Raw genomic sequence first — 10,629 nt, forward strand, 5'->3', positions numbered from 1 at the left:
AAAAATGGCTCCTGAAAGAAATCCAACTTGATTTGGAGGGATGGTCCCATCTTTAGGTCATAGATTATGAGTGGATTTCTTTTAAATGTGATTTTTTCCATGAGTAGGGGCACTTTGAGAAAAGTTGTTTGAAAGTTCTAACGTTTGAGCTTCCTTCTATTCCACTGTTATCTTCTCAAAGTAATGGTGAGCAAGGAGTATTCAATCTTGTTTCAAGGAAACCCAAGAATCATATACCTAAGAGGCCTTCATGAGCAGTCTCCCTCGGGTAATAGATTTGAAGTTTTACAATATTCAAGGGTAGAAGTTAAGGTTGAAAAATCTTGTTAGTCAACTCCAAATCAAATTCTTGCATGGAACATTAATTCATTTGATGTAAAAGATGTTTCATCTAAGGATATTGTCAAAACCCTCTTATAAAAAGGAAGGAAGAAGAAACTTGATCACGAGAAGAGGATAGATCATTCTCTCCTCTTCCTTTTCTTCCTATTCAGATGTTCTAAAAAATAATGAGGGTTCCTCCCCTCCATTAACAAGAATTAGAAAAGAACAAAGTAAGAAAAACCGAAAAATTGGGGCCCATCATTTTTTCGCCTCCATAGATCTAGTGAAGGGCCAGTCTCACTCAAATTTTAGAAATGTTTCTTTGTATCTTCTTGTACAAGCAATTTGTAAAAATCTACTCCTATATGAATTAGTAAATTAAGTTTCATAAATCTAATTAAAAGAAAACAAAATATATTATTATATGTAACTTTAAATATTTTATAATAATTAAATAAGTGTAAATTCATTTTAAAATTTGACTAATCAAAATTTTCAAATGTATTTTTTTAATTCTGTTATATATTAATTCTTCCTATTAAAATATTAGACATTCAAAAAATTACATTGATTTAATTTTTAAAAGTTGTTATTTAATATTTTTGTTATGTTATTTTTAATGTAATCAATTATAAATAGAATTTATTTATTTTTATTAGTGGTTAATTAATTAAAAAAATAGTTTCTTAAGTTCATTTATATATATATATATATATTAATAATTTTTTATTTTATTTTATTACATTATAAACTAATTTATTCAATAATTTTTTTTTTCATTATCAACTCATAATTAAATGTAAAACTCTATGATTATTATTATCAATAGTATTTGATAAAATTAACCAATTATTCTATTTTATTATTCTTTTTTAATATACCAATATTTATTATTATTAGTATCATTATTTATTAAATTGTAAATTCCATCGTTACACAATAAAGGATGGAATCTTTGCTCTAAAAATATTGAATTTGAGGTTAAGAGTCTTGTATTTAGGAAAGTTAAAAGACTATCCTCAATTTTCACATACACAAGCTTTTGAATTTGGGATGCAAAGTCTTGTTACATCTATCTTTAAAACTGGGGATGAAAACACTTCATCTATTTATAGGACTATTATGATTAACCGTATCTTAGTCAAACTATATAGAATTATTTTGGAAAATAAAATTAGCTTATGGCTAGCAAACCATGATAAAAGAGACAAATACCAAGCAAGGTTTAAAATATATCATTCAAGTGTCGATCATCATGTTACTCTTATGATCATTGTAAAATATTATTGCAATATAATAAAATTGATCTTTTGTGTTGTTTCATTGGCTTTCAAAAAGCTTTTAACATCATGCCCAGGACAAACCTATGGAAGAGGCTAAAAAAAATAATGGTTTCTCTGGAGTTGAGGGTTGTTATGACAATATTGTATGAGAATATTATTTCCAATATTAGGACTAGCGAGGGTTGGTCAAAATAAATTAGCAACGATATCTGTTATCACCAAAAAATGATCACTTAGCCATTTCTAAATATGTGGATTGAAATATACCATGTAGATTTAATTTTACCATAGTAAAATCACTTTCACTGTGGAAAATAATTTAGTAAACCACTTTTATTAAATTATTTTCTAATTTAAATAAAAAACCCCATGAGAATAATTAGATAAATCATTATTTATTTGAATTTCCTTATTAGAATAATTGTTAAATAATTATTTTGATTTCACACATTTCTTGTTTCTTGAGAAATAATTAATAAATCATTTTATTTCTTAATTATTTATAAATAAAGGTATTTAACGATTTTAAATTCATTTTCCCTCTCCAATAAATATAATAAAGTATTCCAAGTAGTTAGATCTGAATTTGGTTAACAATATTTTATTATTCTCCATTTTTTAGATTAACTCCATACTTTTCTATATAAAGGAGGGTTTTTCATTCATTCTTCACCATGATCATAATCATTGTCAACATTATCGTCATTTTTCTTGAGATCCCATTTTGAGTTATTCAATTTTTTTTTTTGGGTTTTTCACATTGAGAGAGAAGATCAATTTTCTGAAGCATCTAGGATATCAAAGGACCTGTTAGCACTGCAGGAAGCTCTCCTAGGTTGTAGCTCGGAGATGCCTAGAAACATATAAATCTTCAATATCGTTATCTGAACTATTGGAATGGATTTGGGTTTGGATCAAGTCAAATGACCATTTCAACTCTATTTCACTCAAAACATGCATGAACACCCTCAGCTAGACAAGGCTTTCAACCACTAATGCTCAATAGATTATAGATTCAATGGATAGATGGAGAATACTGATTGTACCAGCAGATGCATACATAAACACATATGAATGGCTAGCTACAGAAAGCAAATGAAGCTTACAAATCTAATTTATCAATGCAGAGATAAGATGACAGTTATCTGGCATTCGACACAGAAGAAAACATGAATAACCCATTCAAGTGCAAGCTTAGAACAGAGGGAAAGATGGGGATTGAACATATAACAACAAAAGAAGCTTGTATTACTGGAATGAAGATGAGACACTGAGAGGAGTAGAGTCTCCACAGTCTCCAAAAGTTGAACCCCTGATCCTCTGAACTTTCAACCATTTATAGGCCTTTTACAATGCTCTCGAACCCTCTGAGGCTCGAGAGGTCTTAATCTATCCTCTTTGTCTTTTTAATGACTTGATGCCATGACTAGACACACATGGGCTCAAAGGTCTCTTTTTCTAACAACAAAGTAACCACATCTGGTAATTTTGTCACACTATTAGGAAGCTCGCTCGTGCCAGCGATGCTCCATGACCATTTCTGTTGGTTCGACTGTGTTGCGCTATTGTTTTTCCCTTTTTTGGCTTTTTGTCTCCTGGTCTCTGTCTACTCAAATCCCTCTTCTAGCATTACACAATCATTGCATAACGCATAAAGGGGAGGTGGCCACCTATTCTACAACGTAAGAGGGCCTCGGGCCTTTGGAATCCTTTGGAATGCCAAAAACGATTGTTTTCTGTTTTACACAGAGAAACGCTGCAACACTATGAAATTTTGCCAAAACATTGTTGATTTCAGACTTCAAAAGTCCTTAAATACGGTCTATTCCTCTATTGGGTCCGTCCTCATCACTATCGCAAGTCGCTTCGGCCTTGCTCCTTTGTATTTTTAAAATACGTTAAAAATCGTGAAAACAACGTAAAAATGGCTTATGGCGGATCTGACATAATATACAATAGCTTTAAGGAACCCTTTTGGGTCCGGTTTATCGCATCGGACATCTATATAGGTATAGCCCTGCTCCTTTGTGAAGCTCTGCTGTGATATCGCGATGCGATTGATCACAATTGCATATCATGATAACCTTGAGCTGTTTGGTGAGTGCATGTTGTGTTGGTCGATTGCGATTTCACCGATTAGATCTGGACCGTTGATAGGCCAGATCTGATGGCTGCTATGAATTCATTATTCAAGCCTTCGCTACTCTATTTTTCACTGTTTTTACATGTTTTTGGCCTCCCGATAGTGTTTCTCCACCATTTTAAGGGTTCTTCTCATGTGATTGTTTTGATCTTTGGCATGATTTTACGAGATTTTGAAGACTTAGAGAGCATATTTGGATCCATTTGGATCAGGACCCGATGCAATTATAGATGCGAGAGTAATATTTTTGAAGTCCGGCTTATGGCCAAAGCGGAGCAAGAGGAGACGTGGTCATTGGAGCTAAAACAGGGGACATTTCTACTAAAAATAGCAGCACTGCACCTCAGGGGCTAACACTGGCTCCTTTTGGGGATGAAAGCCTCCCTGTGAGGTTTCAAGAACTGCAGACTACTGCCTTTCCAGTAACAACCAAAACAAACTTATTTCCTAGTGTTCCATTGGGCATGGAGTTTATTTGCATAGAAAACAAAAACTGAAAAAACCTATTACAATATTAAGGCCTTAAAGCCTCATATGAAGTAAAGTTTCAAAAATCGCCCATTGACTGGGCCATCAAAAACACCTTCCCCCTCCAAATTGTGCAAAATGAAAGTATTGTTCATCTGAACTTGAGCAATGACAAACGGTCCCGTCCATAAGGCATCAAATTTACCATGGTTTCCCTTCTTTTCCTTCAATGCATCCCATTTGAGAACCCAGTCACCAACCTGAAAACTGTCCATTTTTTCCTTTCTATCAAAGGTTTCTTTGATCTTCTTCTGATGAATTCTTGACTTCTCAACTAGTTGTTCTCTGATCTGCTATAATTCAACCAAGTTACTCATTCTCCTCGCTATATCATTCTCTTCATCCTATTCTTCTTGCAAGAATTTGGCCACAGGGAGAATCAGCTGGATAGGAAAAACAACATCAGCGCCATAAACCAACTTAAATGGAGAATTTCCTATGGACTTCTTGTTGGTAACTCTGTCAGCCCATAGTGCAAACTTCAGCTTGGAATCCCAATTTTTTTTGTTGTCCTTCGACAATTTTTTTTATTGTCCTTACAAGACTCTTATTAGATGATTCTTCCAGGCCATTGCCTTGAGGATAATATGAGGTAGAATGTACCAATTGAATGCCCATGGATTCACACATGTGAACCAATTCTTCTGCCCTGAAAGTTGATTCATTATCAATGACTAATTTGGTTGGGAAACCAAGTCTAGTGAAAATATTCTCATTCAAGAACTTTATGATAACCTGATGATTAACATTTTTAGTGGGTATGGCCTCAGTCCATTTGGTGAAATAATTAGTGGCTACCAAGATCCATTTGTGATGGCCACTGGAATGTGGATTGATCTCACCTATGAAGTCCAAGCCCCACTGCTGGAAGGGACCATTGACGTGTACTGGCTTCAAGGGTAGAGATTTTAGCTGTTGTCTTCCTAAAAACCTCTGGCATTTGTCACAAGATTTCACAAAAGAAAACACATCAAAGAATAGAGTAGGCCAATAATACCCAGCTCTCAGGATCTTGTGGGCCATAGTTTTCCAATAATGGTGCCCTCCGCAGATGCTAGAATGGAACTGGTGCGCGATTTCCACAGATTGTCCTTTGTCTAGACATCTCAAGAGGATCCTTAATGGGTATTTCCAATAGAGCAAGTTTTCATTAATGCAGAATTTGGCTGATCTGAGCTTAATGGCCTGGGCTTGACTTGAGCTATGCCCTAGAGGGACTTCTAGCTTCTGCAAAAAATGAACTACATTGGAATACCATTCACAGGTGGCTATATTTTCAGCCAACGACTGATTCTGCTCTCGCTCTACTACTGCTTCCTCTGTCTGCTCACCACTTGAATTTGAACCCACGCAATTGATGTCTAACAAACTGCAATTTTCCTCAACCATAAGCTTAGCCAAGCCTTGGCCTTTGACAAGCTTGGTGGGCTTCACCTCTATGTTGAACTCTATGAATTTTTCAATCCATTTAGCTCTCTTTCCATCAATATCCGGCTGAGTTAGAACATCTTTTACTGAGGCTGAAGGTACATATGCAACCACTTTGGAATGTAGAATATAAATTCTGAATGCCTTTAAAGATTTTATGAGAGCATAAGCTTGTTTTTCAATAAGGTCATACCTTAGTTTAGTGTCTCTCAGAGTTTTGCGGAAAAAGGCCACAGGGTGTTCTACGCCTTCATCGTTTTTTTGCAATAGAATTTCTACAAGTGTATCATAAGAGGAAAAAGAGAAGATATAAAAATCCCTAGTATAATCTAGGCTGATTAGAGTGGGAGCTTCCATGATAGCTTGTTTGATGGCTTCAAAAGAGCTTCTAGCATCATCTGTCCATTTTATTTATGATCCTTTCTTTAGCATGGAAGTGATGTTCTTCACTAGCTCTGCAAAGTTTGGAATAAACCTCCTGACAAAGTTAATCTTACCCAAGAAAGATTGAATGTCCCTTTTTGACCTTGGGATGGACAATGTCTGAATTGCTTGAACTCTTGTTGGATCGATCTTCACACCTTCAACAGAAACAATATGTCCCAGTAGTTTGCCTTCTTCTAGAGAAAACTGTGACTTATTTGGGTTTATAGAAATTCCAAAATGTTTGCACTTTAGAAACACCTTCTTCAAATGCTGCAAATGGTCCTTGTGACTACTGGAAAAGACTGTTATGTCATCAAGGTAAATAAGGACAAACTTGTCCTTCTCTCCCACAAAGTATATGTCCATGGCCCTCTGAAAAGTAGCCCCAAAATTCATTAGTCCGAAAGGCATCCTGGAGTACATGAAAGTGCCCAAAGGAGTAGTGAAGGCGGCCTTTTCCTAATCCTCTGGATGTACAACAATTTGATTGTAACCTGAAAATCCATCTAAGAAAGACAAGGCTTTAGCCCCTAAAACTTTTTATAGCAAGTGTTCCATCTTAGGCAGGGGGTAGTTGTCTTTTTTAGAGCATTTGTTCAGATTCCTGAAGTCAACACAAAGCCTGATTTCTCTATTCTTATTTCTTACTACCACAAGGTTAGCTATCCACTTTGAATACCTTAGGGGAACTATGATCTTGGCATCTAGAAGCTTCTTGATTTCTTTTTCAATCAAAGGCAATAAGAGAGGGTTGATAGGTCTTAATTTCTGCTTAAAAGGGATGGTGTTCTTCTCTAGCGGAATCTTATGTTGAATGATGTTGGTGTCATAGGTCTTAAGATCATTGTATTCCCAAGCAAAAATATCAACAAATTGTTTCATCAGGGTGCAATACTCGGAACTTTGGGTAGAAGACAAGTGAGTGGACAGATTTATGTACTTTGGATGGGTTGGACTCCCTACATTATGTCTATGAACAACAGATTCGTTTTCCTTTTTGGCAGGCTTATAAGGTATATCATTATGATCAAACATCTTCTCCAGGGGCACCAATCCTTTGGGTATATAGGTACTAGGCAACTAGACAATGCTTTCCCGAACAATCTCGTCCTTTAGCTTGGACTGGTTGCATTCTTCATTGGTCTTGTTTTCTTGGTCAATGTGCATTTCAAAAAATTCATCAATGACTTGTAAAAAGCTATTAATTTCATCATCATCTTCAAAAAATTTCCAGTATTTGACATTTTCTAGTAGAGATGGTCTATATTTCACCTGAACTTCATAAGTCAATTTAGTAGGAAAAGGAGGAATAAATGTGCTAGTAGACACAACAAGGGAATCAACAAGCTGGTTCTGCATTCTAGGGATGTAAGAAATGTTGAAACTATTAAAAGAATCCTTGAGCTTCCATACCTCATCCCTGTATGCTTTCAACCTTGGATGCTTTTCTTGGAAAGTTTTGTTGACCTGCTGAATGATAAGGTCTGCATCTAAAACACCTTCAGACCTTTGATGCCCATTTCTTTAGCAACGTTTAAGCCCAATATCAAGGCTTCGTACTCTGCTATGTTATTTGTGACCTAAAAAGTTAATTTGAAAGAGAAATGAATGCATTCCTGTGTGCGGGACACAAGGACTACACTTGCCCCTGCAGCTTCCTTAGCTCCATCAAAGAAAATGTCCCAAATTTGTGGGGCTTCTTCTTCTATGATCTGGAAAACTGGTTTCTTAAGCTGTGTGGAGGCCAACTAGGATTCTTCAATCTGAAGAATACAAGCTCCAAAATCAGTGTTGACAGCATAGATGGGATGATTAGTGGGATTCCTTTCATCACTGATGATATAAGCCAACTGAGCTTCTCTGTATAATCTTCTACTCTCATCTCCAAAAACTGGGACAATAGCATAGGACAGATCATTTTGCAATGTTCCACCTAACCTCTTGATCCAACATCTGGAGAGCAACATGCCAAACTTGGGGGGTACATCTGCTACCACAATATCCAACCTCATGATCTTCATGGGCAACTAAGACAAGGTGATGGCTAGGTCTTTGATTAATCCCAAACATTTCACTTTTCTAGAGTCAAAAGAAAACAGGTCATGATAAGACTTGGTAATGTCAAGACCTAACTCATCCATGATAGCCTTGGGCATTAGATTATGGCTGGCTCTTGTGTCCAGAAGACAGTTGTGAAGGATTTTGTCATGAATAGTCAAAGAGACATATAATGATGGCGATTTGTCATCACAATTTTCAATCATTGGGCTAAGAACAAGAGCTGGTTTGTCGTCTTGCAGATTTACATAGTCAGTGGAGGCTTGGATGGCTTTAGGCTCAAGGGCCTTGAGGATAGATCTCTTGAAGGACTCATTTTTCACTAGTTCAGTCAAAGGTATAGGTATGATTAGCTTCTGAATTTTTGATTTAAAACTGAAAGGAGAAGGAGACTTGTTAAGGCCTCTTACCTCGTGAGCTGGAGCTTTGAGGATGATGAGATCAACTGTTGGTCATTTATGCTTTTTAGCTTGCTGTACTGCAGGGACAACAACTCTTTGAATAGGAGTTTCCTTGGAATTATTCATCTTCGACCTCAGATCATATCTATGCCGATCTTCAATTTGCAGAACAACTTCACCATCCCATTCTTGGTTGATATGGTCATTGAATAATGAATTTTCATAGGCAGCTAAGGTCAAAAAGGAGGCACTGCCTTTGTCTTCCAGATAATGGATCTCATCATCTTCTTCAAACTGCTCTTCTTGCATGACTACATTCTAGAAAGGGGTCTTCACCCTTTGGTCTTCATTGGCATCTTTGCTTCTTTGCAAAATCTGCAACTACTCATTAGCTTTTCTATATGGATTTGGATTTCTAGGGGCAAAGGTACTAGGAACTCTTCCTTTCCCAGGGTGCTGCTTAACCTTTAATTTGGAGATTTCAGAGGCTAATGATTCTATTATCTTGGTCATTTTATCTATCTTGGGATTTGAAGATGATGAAGATTCTCCCCTCTGTCTCCTTCTATCAACATTCCCCTTGAACTTGTTTGCAGCCATGATGTTTGATTCTACTTCCAAGGCTACATCTTGCATATCAGCCAAGGTAGCACACCGTCTCTCCCCCAACAGTAGACAAAAGTCAAAATCAAAGGCACTGACATAGGTGAGTTTAGCAGAGGTAGTGGTGGGTCTTACTTCAGCTGGTATCTTGTTGTACATGCGGTTAAACCTCTTATTAAAATCAAACAATAACTCACCATTTTCCCTCTTTAAGTTCCCAAACTCTATGTGGTAATAGAGTAGATCCTTCTTATCCTCCCAATGCTTTAGGAATGCATCATCTAAAGCATCAATATCTACTATAGACCTTGGGGTTAGTTCTCTGAACCATTTTCTAGCCTCTCCATCTAGACTTTGGACAAAGACTCTCATCCATACATCATCTTCACTAATGTCCAGGTTATCAGCATAGCTATAGAATAATTCAAGATGTTCCTCAGCTGAAACACCTTCAGTCCCAGTGAACTTAGGCCTATACTTCTTATATTCTCCAGTAGGCATGGCATTCAAAGGAGTGGGCAATACTAGAGGTCCATAACTAGCAACTATGATTCTTTCCATTTTGCTAGGTGCTTGTGGACCTGCCATAGCTGTGGTGGCTATAAGGGTACTGGAAGTCTGAATGAAAGAGGGTTGAGGATTGACTGTTAAGACTAAAGGGGTATGATGGATAGGAGGAGAGGATTCCTTTGGGCTTATAATGAAAGGAGAACCTAAAGAATAAGGAGCTCTACGTATCTCTGAAATCTTTTCTTCACTGCTAGTATTAGAAGCTATACTATCAACATGTATTTGTTTTATTACAGGATTTTCTTGAAGAGATATAGAATATTGTTTAGAACTACCTGAACTTGATTCTCCTTTCTGCAATGCCTTTCTTTCTTTGATGATTCTTTCAGGGTCAGGTATTAGGTTAGCTTGTATCTTCTGAGGATTTCTCTGAGTATGCCTCACAAACTGAGCCAGAACTATGAAGTGGAGTCACCGAGAAGTTTGTCCTTGAGTAGAGTCGCCAGATAGATGATTGCAACTGAAAAAATGTCTAGACTTCGTCTATCATCAAAGTTGGATCTATGTCATCTCCTAGGGAAGCTGAGCTTCAGTCTCCTCTCCCCACGCCAATTATGTTATCACTCCAGGAAGATCTCATAGGTTGTAGCTCAGAGATTCTTGGAAACATATAAATCTTCAACATCGTTCTCTGAACTATTGGAATGGATTGGGGTTTGGATCAAGTCAGATGACCTTCTCAACTCTATTTCACTCAAAACATGCATGAACACCCTCAACTAGACAAGGCTTTCAACCACTAATGCTCAATAGGTTATAGATTCAATGGATAGATGGAGAATATTGACTATACCAGCAGATGCATACATAAACATATATGAATGGCTAGCTACAATTTGAAAATGAAGCTTAAAAATCTAATTTA

The sequence above is a fragment of the Pinus tabuliformis genome, chromosome 9 (assembly GCF_031772625.1).
Source record: "Pinus tabuliformis cultivar Carrire ecotype Pingquan chromosome 9, CPIR1, whole genome shotgun sequence".
NCBI lineage: Eukaryota > Viridiplantae > Streptophyta > Pinopsida > Pinales > Pinaceae > Pinus > Pinus tabuliformis.